At 45.9% G+C, this 26,995-nt stretch overlaps 1 protein-coding gene and 1 long non-coding RNA gene across 2 annotated transcripts in view; one reads left to right on the forward strand and one right to left on the reverse strand.

Annotated features, from left to right (window-relative positions):
• The window catches only part of LOC119656153, a 118,581-nt gene extending 99,878 nt beyond the window's left edge, over positions 1–18,703 (reverse strand). Inside the window, exon 1 of the long non-coding RNA XR_005250008.1 lies at positions 18,507–18,703. This is a non-coding gene — a long non-coding RNA (uncharacterized LOC119656153). The remainder of the gene's footprint in view (positions 1–18,506) is intronic.
• The window catches only part of LOC119656152 (protein jim lovell), a 126,401-nt gene that overhangs the window by 6,211 nt on the left and 93,195 nt on the right, over positions 1–26,995 (forward strand). The gene's annotated exons all lie outside the window — the stretch shown is intronic.

Genomic DNA, 26,995 nt, shown 5'->3' on the forward strand with positions numbered 1-26,995 from the left:
CCCAATCACCATCACCAACGGTCCAACAACCGGTATCCGATCTAGGCCTGCCTTAATAAGGAACTCCAGACATCTCAGTTTTGCGCCGAGGTCCACCAATTCGATATCCCTAAAAGCTGTCTGGCGTCCTGACCAACGCGATCGCTCCATCTCAGGCAGGGTCTGCCTCGTCTTCTTTTTCTACCATAGATATTGCCCCTATAGGCCTTCAGGGCTGGGTCATCCTCATCTATGCGGATTAATCACCCCTTTTTCCTTACTAATTTTGCGGCGGAAATCTACGATAGGAATGTTATCCTCGCAACCAGGGCGTCGGAATATCGAATTACTACCGATATATCGCGTTCAGGCGGCGATTTCCAAAGTTTGTGTGTCCCGAGAATCTTTTTAAGTCATGCCCCATTCGAGCGCTTTGGCGTTCAAGTCTGCTCCAACTAGAACTTTCTCTTCCTTGCTTCGAATATTGTCCTCAAAGATGTCTAGCTTATTTCGAAAAGTGAGCTTAGTTCCTTCCGTGAGGAATAAACACTCGCAAATTGACCCTATCTCGGTACTTTTTGCTGAGAAACAATATGTCAGTTTTTCTTTCTTACGCCATCTGCCGTATCAGATCCTGAGCAGATGCACTCCTATGCATGTTGCCCTTTAGTGCTTGGTTTTTCATTTTTTACACTTCTTCTTTGAAGACTTTGTACAGCCCGGAACTGGAAACATGAACCACCTCATCTTTCTAATAACCACCCTCCTTGCAAAGAGCAGAGTGTTTTTCCTATGTACAAGCCTTCACTTTGTGCCCGTAACAAAAGTGTTTCTGTACCACCCTTTGCAAACTCTGTTTACGTGCCGGTAGGCCCAGTATTCAAAGCAACGGGCCAGGACTGGCCTTTAGTTTAGTTTAGTTAAATGGGGGGAGCCGCAGCTCTGAGCACTCAGGCCATTATTACGCCCATTGTACCATCCCCGTAAGTTGCCTATTCAATGGCTGCCCGCCTACGGTGTTCGCAGGCTTTAGCGAATCTGAGAACATTCTCAAGAGGCAGAGAGTGTGCAGATTCTTCATTGAAGAAAACCTTGCCAAGGTGTCTTCGTCTGAGATCTGAGGATGCCGGGCAGCTGCATAAAAAGTGCAGGGCTGTCTCCTCCTCCTCCTCACATTGGCTGCACACAGCCGAAACCACTACCCCAATCTTTTCCATTTGGTAGTTGAAGGGGCAGTGTCCCGTCAAAAGCCCTACTAGGGTTTTCATGTCCCACTTCTTAAGGGACAACAAAAATGCCGCTCTAGTGGCCCTAGGCTCCTTCACAAGGATTTTCGCTTGCCGGCAAGAGTCCAAATTTCTCCACTCGGTTGCGTGAATCCTTGCAATTTCACCCTTCAGAGTAGACTTGACAGTAGATGGTCGGATTCCAAGAGCTGGTTCTGGCCCCACCATTGTGGATTCAGACCCTTGACGAGCCAGCCTATCAGCCCCCTCATTACCGGCGATGTTAGAGTGCCCCGGCACCCACATCAGGAATGTTTCGTTCAGTCGGCCAAGTTTCAGCAGCACCTGATGGCAACTCCACACCAACTGGCTTGATATGTTGTTGCCATCTAGTGCTGATAATGCCGCCCGACTGTCGGAACAGATTCGAATGGTGCGACCCCTCCATTTTTGTCGCAGACATTCTTCTGCTGCTAATGAAATGGCATATATCTCCGCCTGGAATATGGTCGCCATTTTTCCGAGGGGTCGGGCCAGTTCTATAATCGGATTCTCTGAGAACACACCTGCACCCGATCCATCCTCCGTGACTGACCCGTCGGTGAAGATTATTAGGTCTGTAATCTGAAAAGACTCATGGCCACTTGTGGACCATTCTTCTCTTTCGGTGATTACGACAGTATATGTCTTTTCAAAGACGAATCTGGAAAACATATGATCGGTCGGCATCAGGGCTACCGGATGTTTTTCAAGGAATTTCCATATAGACGCATGCCCGTTGGATTGGCCGCCTTTCCACGCCCCAATGGTATCGAGCCTATATGCGTCGTTGGCTGCTTTCCGTTTCACCTCCAAGTGGATGGGGGGAGTAAATTTAAGATGGCTTCAAGTGCTGCAGTCGGCGTAGTACTCATTGCTCCAGTAATACTTAGGCAACCAAGTCTCTGAATCTGCGTAAGCAGCTTCCTGCTGTTAGCAAAGTTCAGTCTTGGCCACCAGACGATGCATGCATACATCAAAATGGGTTTTATTATGGATGTATACATCCAATATATCCGTTTAGGTGAAAGTCCCCAGGTCTTACCTATCGCATTCCTACAGCACCAGAGCAATCTGCAGGATTTCTGATATTGTTCCTGGATATGATGCTTCCACGTTAACTTGGAGTCGAAATGTACTCTTAAGTACTTGACTGTTTGTGCCAGCTGGATTTCCGCCCCTGCTAAGGTGGGTAAGGACTGGCCTTATTCTCCAAATGAAGAAGTTGGGTCACTGTCATTTCAAGGACTGTGTTAATCTTTAACATTTGTCCTCTGCAATTGACAGATGTACCTCCCACCTGGCGTTTGGATAATCCCCTTTTATTGCTTCCCCCACCTTGAGATAGATTCGTTATTTCGGGAGTGCATAGCCCAGAAACCACTGCCTCTGTGCCTAGAATGATCTGAACTGTCTCGCAGAACGTATTGTTCTTGTCAGTTTGTTACACAAGTTCGACAAGTATGTCGCCGGCTCGAGTTCGCTGGATAGATTTGACGCTTACCGCAGCATATTCAGGTTTGTTGCAAATTTCTTGAAGAACCTCCTCAAAGATCTCCCTTCGTTCGGCTTGAAGAGAAGAGGACCGTCTAATTTTCGATAGTTTGTCACTCTCGTTTTGTGTTACGCTAATGTTACCTTTGTAGCTGATTTTGACTTGTAGGTTGTTGTTGCGGAATTTCCACATTTGTTTGGCTACCATCACGCAGAAGTCCTCCTGCTTCATCATTGACGGTATGTCTGTGCTATTTTCTCCGTCTATTAATTCTATTAATCTCCGTCTATCGATTGCTGGCTTCCCCTATGACGAGTTCATGGCACCGCGTTTTACACAGCTGATTTTTGATGAAACCCAAGAGTTCTGCCATCTCCATTATGCCATTTTTGACATCCATAAACAGTTTTTTGCTGCACGATGGTACTAGCCTTTATTTTCCATTTCGCTCTTCTTGAGTAGTCTTTTTCCTCTGCACTTGCCTTTCGGTTAAGGTCCAGCCCCTATGCTCGTCCGGTGGGTAAGTTTGTCAATCTTTTTCCCGGCAAAGGAGAGCCATGCAACTCGAGGCTTGCTATTTTTTCTCACAGCCGTTTTCCAACCTCGAGTTCGTTGGCAGTTTCCGCGGTGTTACTCCCTCTCGCTAGTCAGGAGGCCATCGGAGTTGAACCTACACTGCCAATTTAATTTTGTCATAGCTTTGAACGTACTTTTAGCCCTTCTAAGATTATTATCGAAGCGACGGGATCAACCAAGTTGGGGCTAGTCCTCTTTGGGATAATTGAACCTTCCAAAAGAATGTCGCCTTTTAAAATGAAGATTACGGCATACCAAAAGGGAGCTCTTTGATTTAGAAAAAAATAACATCTCACTCGGCTAAGACTGCAACTATTGTCAAATCTTAATAAAATTAATAATTTCTCGAATATCAGCCACTGGTTTGCTCAAAATAGCGACAAAGAAACAACCTTGACGGCCATCGTAGTACCCAATCATGAAATTTGTTTCGGTTTATCTTACATTCGTACTGGAATGCTTCCGATGATGAATGCTGACTCTGATCATGTTGACCGCGTAGCCTATGCTACGTCGAAAGGGCAAAAGTGATGGGAACAAGGGGCTGATGACAGCTCAATTTGTATAACGTGCTAATCTTGGAGACTGTTCAGACTGCTCGTCTTCGACTCCATACATTTCCAATAATAATGAAATTCCAATCAGTCCTGCACATGGAGGCTGCAGGCATTACGGCAACATGGACCCGAGCGAAATCAATTACCGTCCACTCACGATTTATGCTGCAACTTTAGCAAAATCATATCTGCTGCGATAATGGAATCAAAAACATGATTAGGTACGGATAAATGGATGTATGGAGGTAAGAGTTTGGGCAGAGACAAAAGGACGGGGCCGAATTTCGCACTTTCGTTTTTATTTTGATTTTACACTTTTGCCTCCTTCGTTCACAATGGCTGGTCTCATGGATTTGTCCTTATTCCTTTCATTCAGATATTCGTTTTCGATATAGTATCACGATAAATCGGGGACCATTTCAGCCCGGGCGAAGATTCATATGTTGACACATTTGTATCATAAATACTTCCTCGAAACCCTTTTCAATCTGAACTAAACCCATAGAAATAATCTTCAAAACATTTCATTAAAGAAATGTTTATTCTGCGGTTTTCTTTAATTATATCAATCATTCTCGAAAATAAAAGGTTTAACAATTCAGCCGCAGACACATCGAGCCTCGCGGCTTTCTATTAATTCAGGGAGCTGAACCTCATCAATTTTACATGCAGCCCTGGCTCGCATAAATCTTCGAGCGGTTTCATCTGGTCTCTCTGAAGTGTCCCAACTCTCGTTACTAAGTCTTCCAGCCACTTCGCGGTCCTTATCATTCCTTCTCAGTGGAAATTCTTACACGTCGATGGTGTGGTAAGGGAAGGTAGCTCGGAGCATATGCACAATTGTGTTTCTTGACACAACTCCACACATAGTGCTCGCAGGTATTCGGAAAAAGAGAAATTTGAGCCGACACAATGGAATTTCGAAGGATATTTTCGTTGTGCGAAAACATCCCTTACAATCAGTGAAGTTGAAGGACCAAATTAGAATACAACAAAAGTAGATGAAGATTATGAAAAATGATCCCGAAGCCTGGCGCCATCCCATCCAGATCTTTCATTAACCCTTAGGGAAGAAAGGACAGCTCGATTACTGTGTTATGTGAGCCTGAATGGACTATGTAACGAGTCCTTTGTCATATGGCACTTGTCCAGCAACATGATAAGATTAAAGTCCGACGACAACAACACGCACCCGCTCCCATCACCTCGACGCAAACCTTCACCGCAGGGTGTCGGAGATAATCTTGACTGCTGATGGTGGCGAGTAGCCATTGCAGACATGGTCAGTTGACCTGGAGGGCAGTGTGGTCACATGTCCATCGAAGCAAATGATTAACTTCCGTTCCGAGGTTCTCCAGTGATTTATGGTATTAAGCGATTTCCGATATCTCTTACTTTTCTTTGGAATGTCTTGAAGATTCCAGGAACGGCAACATGACATGAAGTGCTGACTTTCGCCCAAATGCAATTGTTGAATGCTTCATGAGAACCTGACCTGATTGATTATCTTCAAGCCGATTCGTACTCGAGTGGTGAAGTTAAGAAGAAGGACTTCTTGGTCAGCCTTTCCCGAGGGGACTCGGTCATGAGATGTGATTACCGCTGGAAAACTATGCAGGAATCGTTCCCAAACTTGCAATAGATACAAAGATACATTTTCTCATAGTCACAAAGTTGTAGGACAAATGTCGCTAGATATATCTATTGGCGACAATAACCTTTCCGTTTTGAATGGATAAGAGGGAAACGGTATCGCCGCGAGATCGAACCGCGCGATCAATCGATTTTCAGAGGTAACAGTAACAAATGGCAGCAATAATTGACTACACATAAACTCATGTTCACTAAGTTGCGGTGATGTTTCCGCGGCGCATGTCTTCGCGTATTGATTTAGCGCGGCTTGCCCGCAGGGCGGTCATTTTTTCGAGACGGAATCGCCTTGAGGTGTGGAACCGCAGACAAAAACAACTCATTGCGCCGGACCACTGCCGACGGACTCATGTCGTCATTAGTCACGAGGGTCGGTGGTGTATGTGCTACATGATCGCAATAATCGCGACTAAGACCGCGACTGGGACCATATCCAATTCCTATAGTTGGACCCAGATCCGTGGCCAGCCTGTTCCGTGGTTTGATCATTCGATTGCGATCGGTTTTTCTTGTAATATGTTGTTGCTCGGAAACGCCACAGAACCTCCGTCAATCCATCCAAATGGCAATCGAGCCCACATATTAAAACTATAGGAGTTAGAACATCACGAACTGCTGAGCTCATGTGATTATAGAATCAGCTTGGGACCCACTTAGCTCTAATGTGGCTCTCATTCATTTTTCCCGGACAGATATTTCAGTTATTGGTTCTAATTCGAAGATATCGTTCAGTTCTGTTGGCCACTAGGTGGTACAGTGGCCATTATCGAGGTAGCTCTTGCAGAGTCAAGCATCATAAGTTGCAAAGAGAAAATAGGCCCACTTCTGGCCTTCTTAGTCGGAACTTTCGAAAAACTATTTATGTATGATAATTACGTCGTATAGAAAGTTTATCCAATAAGTTAGTTCTTATCATATCATTCCTCCTTCTGGACCCCAAGCTCTTTCCCACTCCTTGTGACCCTGGACGTAAGAAAAGCCTTCAATTCTTCAAATCGGTTCCATATTACAGACTATCTATTGCGGATGTTGAGGGGCTATTTAAAGGACCGTACCCGACTATACGATTCCTGTGTGAAGCTGACGAAGGATGGCTCTCCTGACCGAGTGATAGCTTCCTTCAAAGTGGCATATCCCCATGACTTCGATGCTATCGTCCAATCCTGCTTTTGGCCACAGGGGGTCTTCGTTAAGCCTTATCAGAGGTCTAAGATTCGCGAAAATTTCCGGCCCACCCGCCTGCCTCGCCGAACTTGAATGATTCCAATAACTATACGCTATTTTATCAAAATGTAAGGGGTCTAAGGACCAAGCTGTCGGATTTCAAACTGTCTGCCTTAGCATTCCAACATCATGTCATCTGCATTTCTGAAACCTGGCTGGATGACAGGATTTTAGATTCTCCTCGAAGGTTACTCTGTCTTTCGTTGTGACGGAGACTGCGTTGCGCTTGGCAAGACAACTGGCGGAGGTGCCCTAATAGCTGTTAAGTCCCCTCTCCGTGCCGAAATCATCTTTTCCTCCTCCTCCTCCTCCTACGATTCCGTTACCATACGTGTCCTTCCGCCAAACGTATGTCCCTTTATCATATCGTGTGTATATTTTCCCTGCCTAAGTCCGCCTTCTCTGTACGAGGATTTCTTCAACAGATTATCAGAGGCCCTAACCGTTTTGTTTCCCTCACTTCCTTTCATCCTCTGTGGTGACTTTAATCTTCCTATGCTCTCCTGGCCCGTTACTCCTGGCCTTCCCTCCCTCCCTAATAACTCGACCCACCCTTCCCTTCCTCTATGCACTTTCATGTACACCTGTGGGGCCCTCCAATTTAACCTTTCTAGAAACCACTTAGATCGCACTCTTGACCTTGTCCTCTCTAACCTCCCTGTACGTTATCTTTCCCAATCCCTTCATTCTCCGTCTTACGTTGCCCCTGACGCCCATCATCTTGCTCTCGAGTTCGATGTTCAGATATCCCGACTCCACTCCCCTGTCGCTCGCAAGCCTACCAAGTTCAACTTTCGTAAGACGAACTTCGAAGGTCTAAACTCAGCCCTGGCGTCAATCAACTGGGTCCCTCTGCTCTCTCCATTTACATGTGACCAAGCACTCAACACTTTCTATACGATTTTATCTGATCTTCTTCATTGTTACGTTCCCTCCTCTCCTAAGTGCTTACGCTCTTACCCCGTCTGGTTCACCACTGAAATTCACAAAAAACTACGTCAAAAACAGACTGCGAGAAAGAAGTTCCTGTCTTCTAGAAACGTTGCTGAGTTAGTTTTTTTCAAATCCCTTCGTTCCTCGGTCAAATCTTTAATACGTAAGTCCAGACACGAATATTTGTCCAGCGTGGAAGACTCATTAAAGCGCGGAAATTTGAAACCTTTCTGGTCCTACATTCGCAACTCCCGCTGCCCTGCCCAGTTGTCCCCTCCGTCCATTAAATTCTCTGGCTTCTCAGCTAACTCCCCCCAACAATCTTGTGATTTACTCTGCCGCTACTTTTCGTCAGTCTATGTTCCTCCCCCTTCCTCCGAATCCCTCCCGATAGTAGATGTAGCCTGCCCCGCATCGCCTACCATTCCCCTTCTTACCCCTATCCTTGTCGAACACCTCATTGGCGAACTTGATGCCAAGGTCGGACCTGGCCACGATGGTCTTCCAAACCTTTTTTTGCTTAAAACTGGTAAGTCCATCTCCCTTCCCCTATCTCTTATTTTCAACAAGAGCCTTGAAGAGAATCATTTTCCCAGCTTGTGGAAAGAGGCTCTCATTATCCCCATTCACAAAAGTGGCGATCGTTCGCTTGCCGAGAATTACCGTCCCATTTCCCTCCTTTCCTCCTGTTCCAAAATCCTGGAAAGATATGTCAGCGACTGGTTGTCCGCCCACTTTGGCCATCACATAGTGAAAGAACAGCACGGCTTCGTTAAACGTAGGTCCACTGCCTCCAACCTGCTTGACTTTACCAACTTTGTCGCCAAATGTCTAAATTCCCGGCAAGAAGTGCATACCATTTACACTGACTTCGCGAAAGCCTTCGACACTGTAAATCACAAGATACTTCTATCCAAACTCTCGTCCCTAAACGTTCCCATACCACTTGTTTTATGGCTTGCCTCTTACCTTTCCAACCGATCCTGCCGCGTCTCTTTTGACGGCTGTACTTCCCGCTCCTTCTCCCCCTCTTCTGGCGTCCCACAGGGGTCTATTCTGGGTCCTTTGCTATTTTTATTCTTTATTAACGACCTTCCTCCCCTCCTTACTTGTCCCTGTTTGCTCTATGCAGACGACCTTAAGCTGTTTTCCGCTATATAGTCGCCTATAGACTGTGTTTCCCTTCAGAATAACCTGGACACTCTGGTTCGTTGGTGCTCGACCAATGGTTTAGCGGTAAACGTCAGAAAGTGTCACTCTATGTGCTACTCCCTAAAATCCTCACCCACTTCTTTCTCCTACTCGCTTGACGGACATTCCTGATCCTGCTTAAATTCCACTCAAGACCTCGGAGTCACTTTCGACAATAAGCTCCGCTTTGACACCCATTGCCTCGATGTCATCAATCGAGCGGCAAAATTGTCAGGCTTTATTCTTCGCTCCTCCTCTGATTTTGGCTCCATCCAACCCCCCTTAGCTCTCTTCAATTCCCTTGTGAGGAATACCCTTGAGTATTGCTCCGTGATCTGGTCACCCACTCGTAACTGTGATTGTCCTGCCCTTGAAAATGTGCAACGTAAATTCACCCATTCTCTCTTCTTTAAGAAAAGCTTCCCTCGTGTGGATTATCCCTCCCGCCTCCGTTTTCTAAACCTTCCCTTCCTACAACAGCGTAGATCCTATCTGGATCTATGCACATTCTTTAAACTTTCCTCGGGCCTGAGGGACTGCTCCGCCGCTGACGAGATCACCTGCCGTCCTGCGTCTTATGACACACGTAACGCAGATATTTTCAACGTGCCCTTCGCGGAGCTCGAAGTCTATTTTCATTCTCCGATTCCCAGGCTTTGCCGTAATTATAATGCAAAACAGCTTGGTCCTTTTAACTTCCCTACTTTAAGTAATTTTAAACGTAGGATAAGTTTTTTACTTTCTCCTCCTCCTCATGAGGACAATAATTAATTGGAATTCTATCTGTTTGTTGTCCGTTAATTAAATAAATAAATAAATATACGCGACCCGAGAAAGATAGCACAGAATGAAGGCAACAGCGGGAGCGACTTAGGGGTCTATCCTTGGTCCGGACCTTTGGAACGCCTTATATGATAACCTTCTACGACTCGAGATGTCTGACGCATCGCATCTGGTCGAATGTGCGGACCATGTTGTGGCACTGGTTACCGCACGCATGGTTAAGCAAGCTCAGCGCACACTGGGAATGATGATGCGGGAAGTAAGCAGATAGATGGCGGATCATGGGCACTCCCTAGCTCGGGAGAAAACTGCAGTCATTGTGTTAATCAAGGAGAGGGTTCCCACGGTCCCTGCTATTCAGGTTGGTGATACCACCGTTTTGTGGAAGCTGGCGGTGGAATACCTGAGCATCATAACTGATACCACAGACAACGCTGCGGCTAGAATATTTGTGATTTGCAAGACTGATGTCCAACGTCGGAGGTCACTTATCCAGCAGGCGTCACTTGCTAATGAGCGCGGTCCAGTCCGTCTTCCTTTACGATTCCGAACTGTGAGCTGAATGCCTCAGTAAATGTACCTTAAGCGCCTAGCGAAAATACAAGGATGAGGAGCTCTCCCATAAAAGTCGTACGGGGTGGTTCAATCGAAAGCACGGCGAAGTTGACTATTACCTAACCCAGCTGCTCAATGGACACGAGTATTTTCAATCTTACCTGCATAGAATCGGGAAATCACGATCGCTCGACTATATTTATTGCAAGGGCGTGATGGATGATGCCTGCCACAACTTTTTCTTCTGCAGAAGGTGGAAGCGCCATCCCCATTGCCACCACTTTTCGATGAAAGTGTGTCTTGGGTCGCCGAACAACATAATTGAGGCGATGCCGCAAAGCGAAGACACATGGAGAATTGTGGCACGCTACACTCAAAGCATTTTTAAGACGAAGAGGAGGTAGATGGATGGGAGAGATTCTAGGATAGCTAAATAGGCCTGGCCTGAAGTAATGCGTCAAACGGCTCCAGGTCAGAGCTTTGAACCCTCCAGGGGTGTTTTAGCCGGTAGTCCGTCTGAGACAGAAGTCCAGCACCCAAAATTTGTTTATCCGTAAGCAGGTGAAAATCCCGAGGCAAAATCCCACCGTGAATGGAAAGCTGAATTATCCTAAGCATAATGCTGATATTCCACTCTGTATTATTTTGGACATGCTTAATTTGGTAAAAGCAATGGTACACCTCAAGGCTCTCTTAAGAAGGCAGGTTTCAGCGATGTTTAGAACATTCGCTAAGACCACCCCCACTTCTCCGCCCATAACCCATCGAGAACATCGTGAAATACTCGTATTACCGCGCGGGGTGGGGGCTCTGATCTAGACCAGGACAAATAGAGGGATCGTCTGGTATCTTCGAACAAATTCTTTTCAAACAAGAACGTATGAATATGAATATCGAAACTACAAAAAAAAAAATTTAATTTCTTTGGCCTCGATGTGGTGGTAATATGGCTGCCTCACTTATTAGGTCACTTATTTGGTCGACACCATATTTCAGCGTTCGAAACTTTGAAAATAAAATCAATGGTGAAAAAGAAACGAAATAGCGACATTTTCAATTTCTTGAACCTTTGGCAAAGAATCAACCTCATTCCCGTAGAGGGTGACGAATTTAAATTGGGGGAGTGATGGGGTCCTCTCTCTTCAAACCCGATGAAAATTTGTAGGCCCCCCTCCCCTTAAAAAGGTATGGACCTTCAATGTGGGGTTTTCTTGATATCATTCTGGTAAACTTTGAATTTTTATCCGTACCTCATGAAGGAGAGAGGACAGAAAGGATATAAAAAAGGAAGGCAAGGGCGTCTATCCCCCTTTAGAAATTGCGGCGGCATTCCCCATTAAAAAGTTATGACACCCCAAAATAAGGCTATTTTCATGTTAAAACAGTAGCGTTTGACTTCGAATATCGGGTGGAAAAGAGGATATGAAGAAAGAAGTGGGAAACCTTCTCTGTCGAACCCCTCCCCTCCCCCAAAATCGCGGCAGTCATCCCCTTAAAAGATCATGACACTTCAAATGGGAGGTATTTTGATATCATCATGGTAAGGTTTGTTTTTTCAGTGCTTCTCTCGGGAGAGGAAGGGGATAAAGAGGGCATGCACGATGAAGAAGAGATTCGCTATTCTAACACCCTTGAAGAATTATGGCGTTCACTCCTCGTTGGAAGGTTATGGTGCCCCAAAAAGGGGCTACTTTAATATCTTTAATAAGCTTATATATCGCGATGATGATTACGCTGCCAATAAGCTTCCTAATGATACGAAAATAGTCCCTCCTTGGGCACCGGAGTTTTGTAAGAAGCAGTGACTGTAACTGTTTTTAGGCAAGTAGAAAGGTATGACCTTTTGTTTCCTTTTCCTATACGCCCCGAAATACGAAAAAGCCAACTGTAACCCCATTTCGAGGTCCTATATCTTTTTACGTGGGCATGGTTGCCGCAATTCTTTAACTGAGTTAGAGGGGAAGAAGTCGCCTTTTTCTTCTACACGTACTCCACGTCCTCTTCCCTCACTGAATAGGGTTATAATTTCAAACTATACCGTAGCTCCTACTTTGAAGGTTCATAAACTTTTAAGGGGTGATCGCCACAAGTTCTCGTCGGGTTTGTAGTGGAGGACCGCCTATTTGCCACAGGTAGCTAATGGTCGATTTTAAAACGTCCTTGTGATTACCAACGGGGAATTTGACAGTATTGTTTCTCTTGCGATGCTAGGTCCAATTTAACTATCCTACTATAATGTTCTGAATAGTTTCACTTTCGTACAGTTCCACGTCCTCGGGACGCTTCACAATTGCAAATGCCGGCAGGTCGTGTGCAAAACCAATCGACGTTGCCTCCTCTGGCATGCGAAGACCAAGCACTCCATCATACATTACGTCTTACCGCAGGGGCCCCAATATGGAGCCTTAGAAAACACCTGCTGACGTGACTAAGTAAGCTTAGTAAATAGTTTAGCCAATGTGCCCTTAATCTAAACCGAGTTAACCGAATTAAGGGCATTTCTCACATCTATCATCACCATGGCGCAGCACCTACCAATAAGTTAGTTCCTTCACAAAACCACCTCCATAATGATCGTTAAGTTGACCTTACGTTCTCTTTTAGAGTTTGCTGAACCTCTTTGTATCGATTACAGTTGAGGAGTGTCCTTAACATTCTCCTTTGTTTTGCAAACCAGAGCTCCATCATGTTAATTTGACCCCATTGGTGTACTGAGCTCCCTTCGAAAGTTCGTCTGAGTTGTTTTCTGAATTATGGCAGTGGATTTGATTTGCCTACGAGGGATCGTAATTCGGACGCGCACGACTAGTGGGTACTTTGCCCAATCGGTCTTTCATGGACTCCGAAAAGGTGGATCTAAGTCCATTACGAAACTAATGAGCATGTGATCTGAGACTGTAATATCGTTCAACACCTACTATTCCTCGCCAGAAGTCATCATGCCAGGGAGTGTCACTGTAATGTCAACAGTACAGTAATGGAACCATCGATTAGCGACGACTGACTAATATATTTTTATTAGGTTTTGAATAGTTTTATTTCAAACTGACAAACACGTTAAAAAAAATTAAATACGAATAAGTTACAGACGAATCGGAGTCAAAGGTCGGGGCTCTGGAAAAAGCATTGGATATCGTCTTTAAAGTCTCGTGCCCTGCTAAATATTTCAAGAAGACACTATCACCGTGGGGAATCTGTCCAGCCTGAGGAAGCCGACCAGGGAGGTCTTCAATATCTGCTACAGGCATAAATATTGGCAGCCATATAAGGACTGCATGAAGAAGTAAGTACAAGTCGGCCATCAGGCTGCCAAGAGGCGGTCTTGCTTGGACTATTTTCAGAACATTGGCAAGGCAATCTAAACTATAATACATTGAAAGTATAGTGCCCTGCTAAATACAGCGCCGAGGCGGAGTGAAGTTCTATCCAACCTCAGCAAGCTGACCAGAGAAATCTTTAACATCTGCTACGGGGACAACTACTAGCAGCCGTACGAGGACCCCGTGAAGAAGTGCAAAACGATCATCAAGATAGCCAAGAGGCCGTTCTGGTTGGACTATTGTCAGAACATTGCAAGCATCAACGAATCTGCAAAACTTAGTAAAATTCTATCAAGTGAACCTTAGGAGCCCATCCATTCTTAAAAAGTTGGAAGGCTTGGAATCTTCGGGTGAAACGTTGGTGCTGCTGGTTCAGACGCAATTTCTCGCCAGCAAGGAGGATTTTGAGTGAGAGCATTGCTTGAGAGGTTTGCAGCCATCGTAGTCGTGCAAGACCAACAAACTGGTATTTACCGAGGATAAGATGGACTGGGCTATAAACAGCTTTTCCACATTTAAATCTTCGAGCCCAAATGGCATAATGCCAGTCAGAGGTAGCAGGAAAGGGTTGTGCCATAGCTTGCCGAGATTTACTGTAGCTGTATCTCTTTAGGATGGAGTCTTCGATCTCGGAGATGTGTACGCGTCGTTTTCATATCATATAAAGCGGGCAGGCGCGGCCTTGAGTCCGCGAAGGACTTTCGACAAAACAGCCTCACCTCTCTCGTGACCCTACACCGCATCCTGGACATCCACTTAAGGGGGTCATTCTCTGTGAAGGCACAATTATCATAGTTTGCGAACCGTAGAAAAATGTTCTGAATAAGTTGTAAAAATTGCGAAGAATTTCGTGGAATAGATTTTGAGCTGTAATGGCAACAGATTTTCAACATTCAGTTTCGAGAAAAACGCATTCAAAAATAAGAATGTGATTATTAACAATAAAATCTGAACTGACCATTAACCTGGTATACCTAGTCAATAAACCTTCGGTTCCTTATGCTTGGGCCTCAATTTTCGCTCTTTTAGCGAAGTCATTCGAAGGTCGTTCGGACCGGTAAACTCGCAACTCATTACGGTGGTCGACATGAACCTGGCAAAAAACACTTTACCTGTTTAACACCGTAATTTCCGAACGACTCCGAGTACAAAGTATATCTTGACACAATTGATCCCAAAAGACAAAAAGTGGACTCCTCGGATCCGACATACGGGATCACCCCCTTAAGGCTGCCATCTTAACGTACGGTTCTATTACATGGTGTCAGGCTTTGTGCAGAAAGTAGAATAGAACGAAACTTAATAGGATTCAAGAAACCGCGTGTGCAGGTGCTACCGGGCCTCCGCAGTCCTGCCCGGCAGATACTTTAAATGTACGACTGCATCTTCTCCACATTACTTATGTTGTAGCGTGCAGTGCCGACAGACTAGGTGAGTTCGGATGCTGGACAACGAAGCTCTACGGCCACAGGAGCATCCCAGACCAAGTCTGTGAAGTTGAATTTTCTCGAATACACAAAGTGTACCCGAGTCGTATGTCTGGCGGGTTTCGCCAGTGTATTTCAGGCGAAAGAACTGGCGATGCTGGAAGCCTTTCGATGGCTGGGGCGTGATCCGAGGCCCAAGCGAAACATAACCATTTTGACTGACAGTGAAGCGGCCATTAACGTGCTGCATTCAGTAATGACATCCTCCAGGCTGGTGGGGCAGTGCAGAAACGCACTGAACAACCTGGGCGGCACGCACAAAGTCACCCTCCTCTGGGTTCCCGGTAATAGAAGGGAATGAGGAGGCTGACAGATTGGCCAGGCGGGGCTTTGCTCTTGACAGACCCTTTGGCGGATACAGTCTGTGTCCCGCTGGCGATTGTCAAAGACGGAATCGATTCGCACTATTTAGAAGCCGCGGACCTCAGATGGAGACGGCTCACCACCTGGGTCAAGCCAAGGAGAATTTGGCCCGCCTCTAACAAAATCCGATCAAGAGAGCTCATGGGTCTGACGCCTACAAATGTATACAAGATTGCGGCGGTCTGCACGGGGCACTGGCCCATAGGGGACCATGCCGCCAGGCCCGGCATATCCTACATTGCCGAAGTTGCGGAAAAGAGAAGCAAGCCCTCAAGATTGCCCAGCTCTTGCTATAGCCAGGCTACCGACACTAAGTAAACCATCCTTTGGGGAACTCAGAGAGATTTCCAGTTGCAGGGTGGGAGAGCTGCTGTCCTTTATGAATGCTACTGGTACAGTAGTTTAAGCGTGTTATCCTGATGAGATAAACGTTCCATCCAAAAGATGAGTTTACAAAAGAATCATTCTGATACCATTACCTCGAAAACTGTTTGCTACATCGCTGATATCTAGTTCTGATGCCTTAGGTTGAGTCCAAATTTGATCACCATTAATTAGCATTTTTTCTTTGCGTGTTAATACGGCAGAGGGAATTAGATGGCTTTCTTGGGTAATTTCTAGTCACTGCTTTCGACTTTCTAGGACACATTATGAAATTTTGATGAGTTTTTTGAGGAAGCACGACACATCCACAACTGATGTTAAAATTACAATAGGAGTTTCCACCAGGTACCCTCAAATCCACTCGACTATAATGCCCACTAGCATGTCCACCAAATTTGTCACAATTGTATTTTCGACTAATCTCTCCTATTGTTTCCCTCGCTCTTCACACACTAAAGTGATTTTCAATTCCGAAGAAAGAGAAAATTCCAGATAAAGAAAACGCAACACCGATATTCCCAGGTAATTAATCAACCTGCCCGCGTTTTCCCACATCTACTGTGACACGATTTCCTAGATTGGTTCATCATCAAAATCAAAATCAAAACTTAGACAATATCAAAGGTGGTCGTGAACATCTCGACGAAATACTAGTATCTGAAGGGGGACCGCTGCACGATAATCACCGTAAAAGGCTAGGCCGGATGAATGGAAGACCCTGAAGGGGGTATGAAATCTCAGGGGGAACTAGGAATATTTGAATGGAATGATATGCCAAAAAGATACCTGGAAACAAGAACATGATGATGCTATCAAAAGGCAAAACATCAGATTCAGATGTGAGTGCGCAAATGGGTAACGCTTAAAATACTTGGCGTTCGCAGCCGATGCTTAGAACTAATTTCAGGGACCCACTGCCGGGGTTCGGTGTATTCCGTTAGACATTAGATTGCAGATAAACTAACACGTCTGAGAACAACACCTGGTCCAAATTATAGCAGACACAAAACGCAAAATTCCCTTTCTGGGGGCTCATTTCCACAGCCATCTTCTGAATCTAAAATTTTGAAAAAAAAAAACAAGAAAGATTTTAGGAACATCAAAACCGCTACGTACTGCGAAAGCCAGTTGACTTGTTGCCAGTTATTTAATTCGATTTTTGTTGTTTTATTTTCATTTTGGAGCAACAATCTTTCTGGGCTCTCAGTGGGTCATTAACAGCATCCAGCAGACGAATAAAAATAAATCTTGAATGGTGGAAAAATGGAAATGTGTGAATAAAATGACTCGTCGTATTGCCGCATTTCAATGCGATTTATGTTAAGTGTGGGAATTTTCCGTGTCCGAAATCAACGAAAAACTGCTGGAAACAATAGCGGTCCGCGACGTCATTTCCCACACATATGAGCATGACCACCGTCTTCAAAGTCATTATCGTCATCATCAACACCACTGTCCGGATCAGGCGGGGGAGTGACACGGCAGAAAGATTTCAATGACCAACTCATCCTGAATTCACATTTCGGCTAAGGAATTAGCAACTAAGAATGCTTAACACCGGCGGCCGGAATTCCAGATTCATTGCCAGAAGAACGTGGAACCAATTAATTGGTTCTTCAGGTAACAATCGCGAATTATTTGTGGATGAGTACGAATAGTGGAACACTGTTCCCGGTGGTTTCCCAACGAAAATACTGGAGTATCTTGATTAAATATTTAGATACTTTCGTTTGTCCCGTTAATAAAACAAAGCTCGAATCAAATAGGGATCATATGCTTAAATATTAGCAATTTCGTTTCGCCAACAGGATAATGTGGCGTTAGGCTGGCTCTTCCAACGGTGTTCAGTCGCCCCCTCAAGCCACCCATATAGGGACTCTTGGCCTTAATAAAAACTACCACCCCTCCGGTCCGTCCGTGCCTGCTACCCCAGAAGCGATATCACAGTTTATTGGTGAACAAAAAACACTATTTAACTGCTTTCAGATATCCAATTTTTACCTTACTCCTAATGAAAGGATGCGGTATCTCGCTCTTGCACTCATTTAGCCGTTGATTGTTGGATGATAAATTAAAACACAAACACACGCTACATTATATGTTGTCGCCTACAACACACACAATGTGGTTCGATTGCTATATTGTCGTCGAAAGGCTACATCCCTTAAATGATTCGAGTTGATTCGGGCGGATCTTCGAGCAAGCATCAGATAGTCTCCAATTTCCCCCGCATGCGGGCTTGGTCGTCGGAAAACATATACATACTTTCACTTTTCTCGCTTATGTGTGTAGATGTGTCCGCGACAGTGGAAATGGAAAAATTTATTAAGAAGGAGAGCAAAAATAACGAAGCCACACTCGTCGCTATCCATTGAATGGAGCCAAATACTCAGGCCTCCCTAAGTTATTTGCGTGTGAAAAGGATTCACTCTTCCTCTCTGCACCTTATGCGCTGCCCTCATGTACTGACACTCCATACTTCACACAACTTCAAAATAGCAAATTCACTGAGAAATTCTTCACTTCGCGTATCCTTCCTCGACCACTCATCTTGCACCTTCATGATATATCCTTGGAAATCTATATCCTCGTAATCAGGGCATGAGACGACGGTGGCAAAGATTAATCCCTTCCCCTTCCACGTCCTTGTAAGTGTGATAATTATTTCGAAAATGAACAGAAAGCAAAAAACAACAATATTAAGGACAATTGTGAAACAGCTATAAAAACAGACACACACATACCACACACGTATCCTTTTTCACCGGTTCAACTCGCAGTCACATTTCTCTTGCGCACCGAGGACACCGTTCGCGACAATACGTATCGAAAGGTAATCACATCTGCACCTTGGGCCACAGCAAGGACATTGTCCGGTTGGATTGTCCGGCACAATGATTTGATTCGAGTGTCCTTTGGCCAGCTACTGAAGTCTTTTGAGGGCAAATTGCAATGGATGTAGACGCTTGGACGTGTTGCTGAAAATCCTCTCTCCCCAAAGGACTTCTGGTACTTTAGTAGTGCCCGTCGTCTTGCGTAAAGCTTTCTTTGGCCTGGTGTAGGGGAATCCACTGTCTTTCCTCTTGTTTAGAAATTGAAGGATAAAGTAGAAGTGGAGAGCACGTGTCGTGACTTTGTTGAATTGTAATGAGCTTTTTTTTTGAGTTCGATACTCAAGGAAAAGGGAAGAATGTGGAGGTTTGCGATCAGTCATTCTTTATTTGAAGTTTTGGTCAGGAAAACTAAAGTTGAAAAGGATACGAATAAGTGACCTTTGGTCACACCTGAAATAACATTGACAGGTTTCAAAATATTTAAGGAAAGTCAATTCGGTAATTTTAACAACCCCGTTCCTATGCGAAAGGGCAATCCACATCCACATGTAATCAACCAGATTACCAGTGATGACAACCACTGTCCATCCATTTGAAAAAAAGTGAGTTCCAATAATGCAAGTTCAAGGTTGTCAGACCATACTTTTGGTTATTCTCGGTACGTAGGGTTCGGATAAACGACAACGACCAAGCAAACGTCTAACGGACTATTCTTTCGGATCCTGGAATGTACGTTCCCTGAACAAACCAGGGGGGGTCGTCAAATCCCTCCTTTAACAGGTCGAGATTTAAAAATTGAGCATGATTGCAGTCCAGGAAACAGATTGGATTGGTAACGAAATAAGCCATATGAATTCGGACAGAATTTTCAAAATTGGCAAACCATCAGGTCACAAGGAGCTTGAAGTTGTATTAATAGTGAGCAAATAACTCAAGCCACAACGTCGTCGACTTCGGATCTATCAACTAAAGATTGTATGCGATCCGCATCAGGACTCTTTTTTTTCAACCTCTGGCTCATCAACGTGCACGCCCCGGTAATCAAAAATATGCATTAGGACTAAGAATTGGCCTGCCGTTGTTTTACTTTATCGGTTTTTCCAACTTATTTGGTGAAATTTAACGATCGGTGTGAAGCATCTTCTTGGAAGATAATGAAGGCGGAAAACACCCGCGGAGCTGCCCTTCTGTAGACTCTTAGTTTATGTGTATTACACAATTGTAAACATCGTAAATCGATGGTAAGTAACCAACCTGTCGAAGCGATGGTGGCTTCATACGCTGGATGGAGATTTAAAAGCGTCACGATTGCATCTAGATCAAGCATTTGATAGAAGCGTTCGTTCCTCCTTACTACCGCGGAATTTCTAATAAGGGACATCCTCAAAGTCAATAACTGGCCTGAGGATGTCGAGGAAGGGAGGGGAACCTCAGCGGCCGCGCCTCATACAAGATCTGAGGCGGAAGAGACGATAATTGAGACGGTGATCCATCGTGGATCTTCCCCTCCCTGATCGCGGCACTCGGGTCCGGAGACTTACGGCTCCACGCGCGCCGTCGAGCCGGTTTTTTTTCCTTGTAATTTCTCATTTTAGTTCGCGTTCTGTTTATCATTCGATAGGCCGTCGCGAAATCCGTATTAATGTCGAGTTTAGAATCCGGTGCGGACCCACGCATCGGAATAGACACGTTGTTTTGAGTAATGAAAAGTGAGGGATCAAAGCGCTCAAAGGACCCCCCCCCCCCACATTCCCGAGCCTCGCTAGCACAGAGGCGTGCAAGAACGTGTCGACCGAGCACTTTGATGCAGCTTCAATCTTTGCGGGCAGACCTTCACGGTCAATTTAGCCAATTTGTTTAGATTTTTGGGATAGCTCTGCCCTCTCCAATCTTCACTCCTATCATTACAAACCAACGTGGGGCCCGAACACACGACCCTGAGATTCAGAGTCTCATGCTCTACCGACTGAGCTAGCCTGGCGAAATCCGAAGCTAAGCAACTTACAGTGGCTCCGGTATCAATCAGTCCTGAAGCACGTTCACCCAACACTGTGACATCCGCATACGGGCGAATATCATTATTGGGCCGACTCGTGAGAATGGCAGAGTAGTAAAGACGACGGTTGCGCATTATTCGCATCCAATATTGGCGTAAGCGAAGAGTTGAGCGCTTCGGTTTTTTCGTCGCCATCTCTGCTACTCTGAAGATCCGTTCTCTGGCCGCTTGATATTGTTGCAGTCTTACGTGCAACGGCCTCAGAACCGAAAGCATCGGTTTTCTTGAAATAATTGGTGGTGGGGTCAAATCCGGGTAGGTCAAATCTGGTTTATCGAACCGCCTCAACACGGTAACTTTTGGAGTTACTGTGGAAGACGTTGTCGCAACGCATGCGCAGTCACGTGCGTCCAATGCAGGAACACCATGATGACTGGGGCTGGGCTCTGGAACTCGACAGTTTGAACATACGGGCTGACGAGTGTTCGGGCGCCCACAACCGAAACAAAAGACTTTAGGATCCTCCCAACAGTCTTCAAACAAATGTCCAATCTGCCGACAATTCCAGCAGACCAAGTCCAAATCTCCTTTTTGAATCTCTGACTGAGGATTTCCTGAAATGTTCTTTATGTCAATACCCTCTTCAGATTCAGCAGAATAGCTGTGTAATTGGTGAGGGAGCCTACTTGAGGGACGCTCCTGTAAGATTTCGCTCTGCTGCACTAACTTACGCAGCTCGCGAACCGTACTAGCCGGAAAATAGAGAAGTTGCCTCTGAACGTCGGGTCACAGCCCACGACGTAGCAACTCTACCAACTTGTCTTCCGTTAAGGAATTTTCTAGCCTATTGGCTAGCGAACGCACAGCTTTATAGTAACTGTCGAAATCTCCGGATGGACCTTGCATGCGATCTCGCATCAGTTTAAGGATATCCCAGTCATCTAGAGAATCCTTAAACTCATGGCGAAGAGCCTCACGAAAAGAGGTCCACTCGATTCGTCCGACAGACTGGTGGTAGTCCCAATACCAATCTGCTGCTCTGTCTCTGAAAAGGGTGTGTACATAAGCACACAGCAGGCCGAAATCCCCCTGTAGGGTTGTGTTGGTCAAAGCCTCCACGCGGAACAGGAATTGGTTGATGGGCAAAGTTTTCGATGTGCCATCAAAAACCAATTCCTAGGATGCCAAAATTGAATAAATACGATCCGCTGATTCTGTATTTAGCGGTCGTGACTGTCATCCATACGGCGAATCGTCCTCCTCAGAGTCAGTAAAATTGTACATATTGTCGAGTCCGGATCTGTCGTCATATCGTTGAAAGTTCTCGGATCCGGACCTGTCGTCAAGTCCGTAAAAACCAATGTCACGTCTATGGTAATGTACGTAAAAATTATCTTTATTCTGTCTATAGTCACGTCTGTCTTCAAAATGCACTGCACGAGTTGAAGCAGGCTGATGTTGAGCTGCCTGATGCACTGAGTGCGTGTTCGGGTTCGAGTCTCGAAGCGGGACAAATTGCTCTCGAACCAATCCTTCAACTCGTGAAGCGTCCGTCGCCCTAGCATCCCGCGTGGAAGGATCAACCCAACCTACAGGATCTCTCCTCGCCGCCTCATGCCACCGTCAGTGGTCACGGCGTGCTGGCAGGTCAAGCTCAGCTGAGCTCCACTGACCTGGAGGTAGCGTGGAAGGAAGGCGATAAAGGTCGCGAGATCCGTGTTCTCGTTGATGTGACATGTCGTTAAAGAAATTTAAAAAAAAAATAAAATTGGAAACCACCAAAAGGAAGTCCAAGAGAAAAAAAAAACAAGTCGGGAAACCGGAAGCTGGACGCTTCAGGTACGAAAGGTTTTGTGTATTTCTTAGTACGTAGCACGTAATATATCCATATATTATGTGAGAGTATCCACTTTCGGGTGATATTGACATTCATAGTCTTTAATTTTCAAAGAAGCAACAAATTTGAGGTATTATAACTTTGTTAGTAATAGTGCGATTTCCACCAAACTTGGTAAGATCATGCTCTATATTACAGCCTATATCACTGCAAAATTTCATGGAACTAGGATGCACTTAAGGCGGGTTTCTAACCAATTACAACAAAATTGTAGTAATATACTATTATTAACTTTATTTAAACAGATATCGGCATGGAAGGTATTTCCGAGCCCAGGCGGCCTCCTGATTTTTTTCAGATTTTTCGGTTTGGTGGTTTCTGAGAATGGCCCCCTTAAAGAAGTGATCACTTTCAACCCCCCGCGCTCCCCATCCTTCCAACGAATGTCAAAACTAAGATCGGCTTTGAAAAGTACTAATCGAGACCTTTAATTTGGTACCCCACATGACTATATTTGATGAAAAAAAATTTTACACCCCCCTTTTGCATGTATGGGGACCCCCCCTTAAATTCGGCGTAGAAGGATGTAATTCACTGTATGCGTGAGCGTTCACAGTTCCCACCTTTCTACCAAATTTGGTGTCAATCGCTATAAGCGTCTCCGAGAAAAATGCGTGTGACGAACAGACAGACAGACAGACAGCCTGTGAGAAGTGGCCAGATCTCCCATCAGGCGCGACCCCAGCTGGCGGATAGGAGCATACCTATTGATGTGTAAATATGTGTTCATGCACTTTTCTTTTTTGATTGTGCATGGGCTAGTGTTTGCTCATCTCTGGTGCGTGGACCAAAATGGTTATGGGAAGGATACCCAGAACATAAAACCACCATGGAAGACGAGAGAAGGAGGAAACTTACGGTGCAGGGGCTCGGAACCTCAGTACCGGCGGCTTTTGGGAGTGAGCAAGCGGGCTCCCGGTCATCGATATCCCTCGACCGCAGTGCCCCGGTGGTGGACAACTTGGCCACCTTGGCATATAATGCTACAAGTGATTTGGATCTAGAGAAGGAAGTATTCAAGCGAAGTACGACTTTACCGAGAACACCAATAACAAGAGCAAACAAAGATGAACTAAAAGCAGCTTTTTGGACAACAAAAACCGTGACAACACCCAGCGCACATGTTCAAGATGCTCGACAGCAGGAGGTGCTCCAGGAACAAGGAAGAGATCCATTCAAAAGAAGCTCATCAACTTTGAGATCTCCCCCAATGCCAAAGACGATGAAGGATAAAGTACAGGCCAAAAGTGAAGGACCATGTAAAAGGAGTAACCCTGCCGGGACTTATAGGGAGCAGAGTCCCGATCCGGAGGAATTACCCTTCACCCAGCTTGGGGCAAAAATAGTTGAGCTGTCCGAGTTTATCAAGGACAAGCACAACGTGCACCAAGCCATAAAGAATATGGTGAGGGCTATTAGAGTTCTCTATAATAGATCACAGATGGAGGAAAAGAATAATAAGAACACGCCGAACCCCGCTGTGCCAACAGTATCACAAGCGACCCAAGTGACGCCTAACCGTACTACCATCGAATCCCAGCGAAATAAGCGAGTACGTGAAAAAGAGGGGGATCCTTTAAGTAATCAGCAGGCGCCTAAGAGAAAAAAAGGCCGACAGGACATCCGGAAAACCAACACCAACAGGTCAGAAGGAGGAAACCGTACAGCGAATCTAGGAAACTCGACCAGCGTTGCGAAGCCTAAGACCAGCGAAAACGATGGGTGGACTAAAGTTACCAACAAAAAAGCGGAACGAAAGGCAAAAGTGCGAACTCGTCCAGATGTAATTATTATCTCCAGTAAGGGCAATCTGTCCTACGCGGAGATACTCAAAAAGGTCAAAGCGGATCCCGACCTAAAAGATCTGAGCGGAAATGTAAACCGAATCCGAAGAACCCAAAAAGGGGATCTCATGTTCGAGCTGAAAAGATCCAGCGTGGGCAAAACTGATGACTTTCGCACTCAAGTGAAAAACCCACTTGGGGAGAATGCCGCAGTGCGCGCCCAAAAACATGAGATCTACCTTCAATGTAAGGATCTCGATGAAGTAACATCGAAAGAAGAAATTTGTATTGCTCTGAAGGAGCAATTCAAGTTGAAAGAACTCACCGAGGAGTCTATTGTGGGCTTACGAAAAGCCTATGGTGGTACTCAAACAGCCACAATACGAGTACCAGCGGAGGCAGCACAGATGTTATTGGCTGCCGGAAGGGTTCGGATTGGATAGGTTGTCTGCCGTTTAAGGGAACAAATTTCACTGAAGAGGTGCTTTAAATGCCTCATGTTTGGACACTTCGCGAAGGCATGCACCAGCAGCATTGATCGATCCGATCGATGCAGAAGGTGTGGGGAGAAAGGCCATATTGCCAGAGAGTGCAATAGGGACCCCAAGTGCCTATTGTGCGAAGTAAAAGAGGGACAGGATAACCGGCATATTGCCGGGAGTGGTAAATGTCCAGAATTTAGGAAGGCGCTCACTGCAATGAGAAAATGAGGTTTATTCAAATAAACTTAAATCATTGCAGGGTCGCTCAGGATTTACTTGAGCAGGCCACGTTCGAATCTGAGATGGAAATCGCCATCATAAGCGAACCGTATAGACACCGTCACGGTGGCATATGGGTCAAAGATTCGACTGGTGGAGCGGCGATATGGGCTTGCGGTCGACAGGCCATACAATGTACTGCAAGTCAGGCAGGCAGTGGCTTCGTGTGGGCGAAAATAAGTGGTGTATATGTATACAGCTGCTACGCCCCGCCAAGTTTGACACTGTCTGAATTCGAGCAAATGCTTGATAATCTTGTTCTCGACGCGAAGGGACGAAGTCCAAAGGTGATTGCTGGTGATTTCAATGCTTGGGCCCTAGAGTGGGGTAGTAGGGAATCAAATGCTAGGGGGCGCAGTTTATTAGAAGCTTTTGCGCAGATGGACATAGTTTTGGCTAACGAAGGTGCTGTAAACACCTTCCAGAAAGGGGGATCAGGCTCGGTTGTAGACCTGACCTTTGTCAGCCCTTCGCTGGCGAGTGGTATGTCCTGATGCGTCAGCGAACGCTACACCCACAGCGATCACCAGGCAGTTTTCTTTGAGACATGTGTCGAACCTCAGGGCAAAGAGCTATCATGCCCGAAACCGAAAAAGATTTCAGGCTGGTCTGCAAAATCTTTGGATGAGCAGAGCTTCTTAGAGGTGTGGTTGGATCAACCTGATATAGCAGGCGTCTCTACGGAAAGAGCTGTCCATCTGGCTCAATGCATCGCCAAAGCATGTGACGCGTCCATGCCTAGGAGGTGCGCATTCCCCCGTAGAAGACCAAACTACTGGTGGAATGATGAACTGACCGGCCTTCGATCAGCCTGCCACCGAGCGAGAAGAGTGGCTCAGAGGGCGGTAGGTAGAGTCGATCAAGGGCAGAGAGAGTGCGCCTACAAGGCAGCCCGCAAAACCCTCAAGCTCGCCATCCAGCGAAGCAAGAGGAAATGCTTTAGGGAGCTCTGCACAGAAGCGGACGTAAATCCGTGGGGGAGAGCTTATGGAATCGTGATGGGACGATTTAGAGGCCGTTCGTCTCCGCAGATCACGTGCCCCGTCCTCTTGTTGAAAATCATCCAGGGGTTATTCCCCCAGCAAGAGGAGAACACCGACACATTCCAACCACCTCTGAATATGACGGCAATCCCGCCAGTCACCAGAGACGAGCTCCTGGAGATCTGCGGCAGAATAGGAGACAATAAAGCACTGGGTCTGGACGGAGTACCGAATAAGGCCCTTAAGCTTGCCGTGAAATCCAGGCCGGACATGTTTGCTGAGTTGTTCGAAGCGTGCATGTCCGAGGGAATATTTCCAGCGGTATGGAAGCGGCAGAAGGTGGTGCTTCTGCCTAAGCCTGGTAAACCACCAGGTGAACCATCCTCATACCGACCCATATGTCTTTTGGACACGGTGGGGAAAATGCTAGAGCGGGTAATCTATAATAGATTACTCCCAGTAGTTGAGAGCCAAGGCGGCCTTTCAGATCGGCAGTATGGATTCCGTAAAGCCAGATCAACCATTGATGCCATCAAATTGGTTACTGGCTTGGCCGAAGATGCAATCCACGGAAAGGGTAGTACCAGCAAATATTGCGTGGTAGTAACCCTGGACGTGAAAAATGCATTCACTTCGGCCAATTGGAATCTAATCCGGAAATCCCTAGCGAAGGTTGGTATTCCCGCCTACCTCGCCGCAATTGTCGATAGTTATTTAACTAAAAGGAGGCTCTGGTACGACACTGATGACGGACCGCAGGAGTACGTCGTTTCCGCGGGTGTCCCGCAGGGCTCCGCATTGGGCCCACTACTGTGGAACATCATGTACAACGATGTACTTAATCTTCCCCTTCCGGAGGAAGCCACAGTGGTGGGTTACGCTGACGACATTGCACTGGTTGTTGTCGCAAAGCATCTCGAAGATGCTGAGTTATACTCAAGCGAGGCAATCAGTGCTGTCAAATGCTGGTTGGAGAGC

This window comes from Hermetia illucens, chromosome 4, assembly GCF_905115235.1.
Source record: "Hermetia illucens chromosome 4, iHerIll2.2.curated.20191125, whole genome shotgun sequence".
NCBI lineage: Eukaryota > Metazoa > Arthropoda > Insecta > Diptera > Stratiomyidae > Hermetia > Hermetia illucens.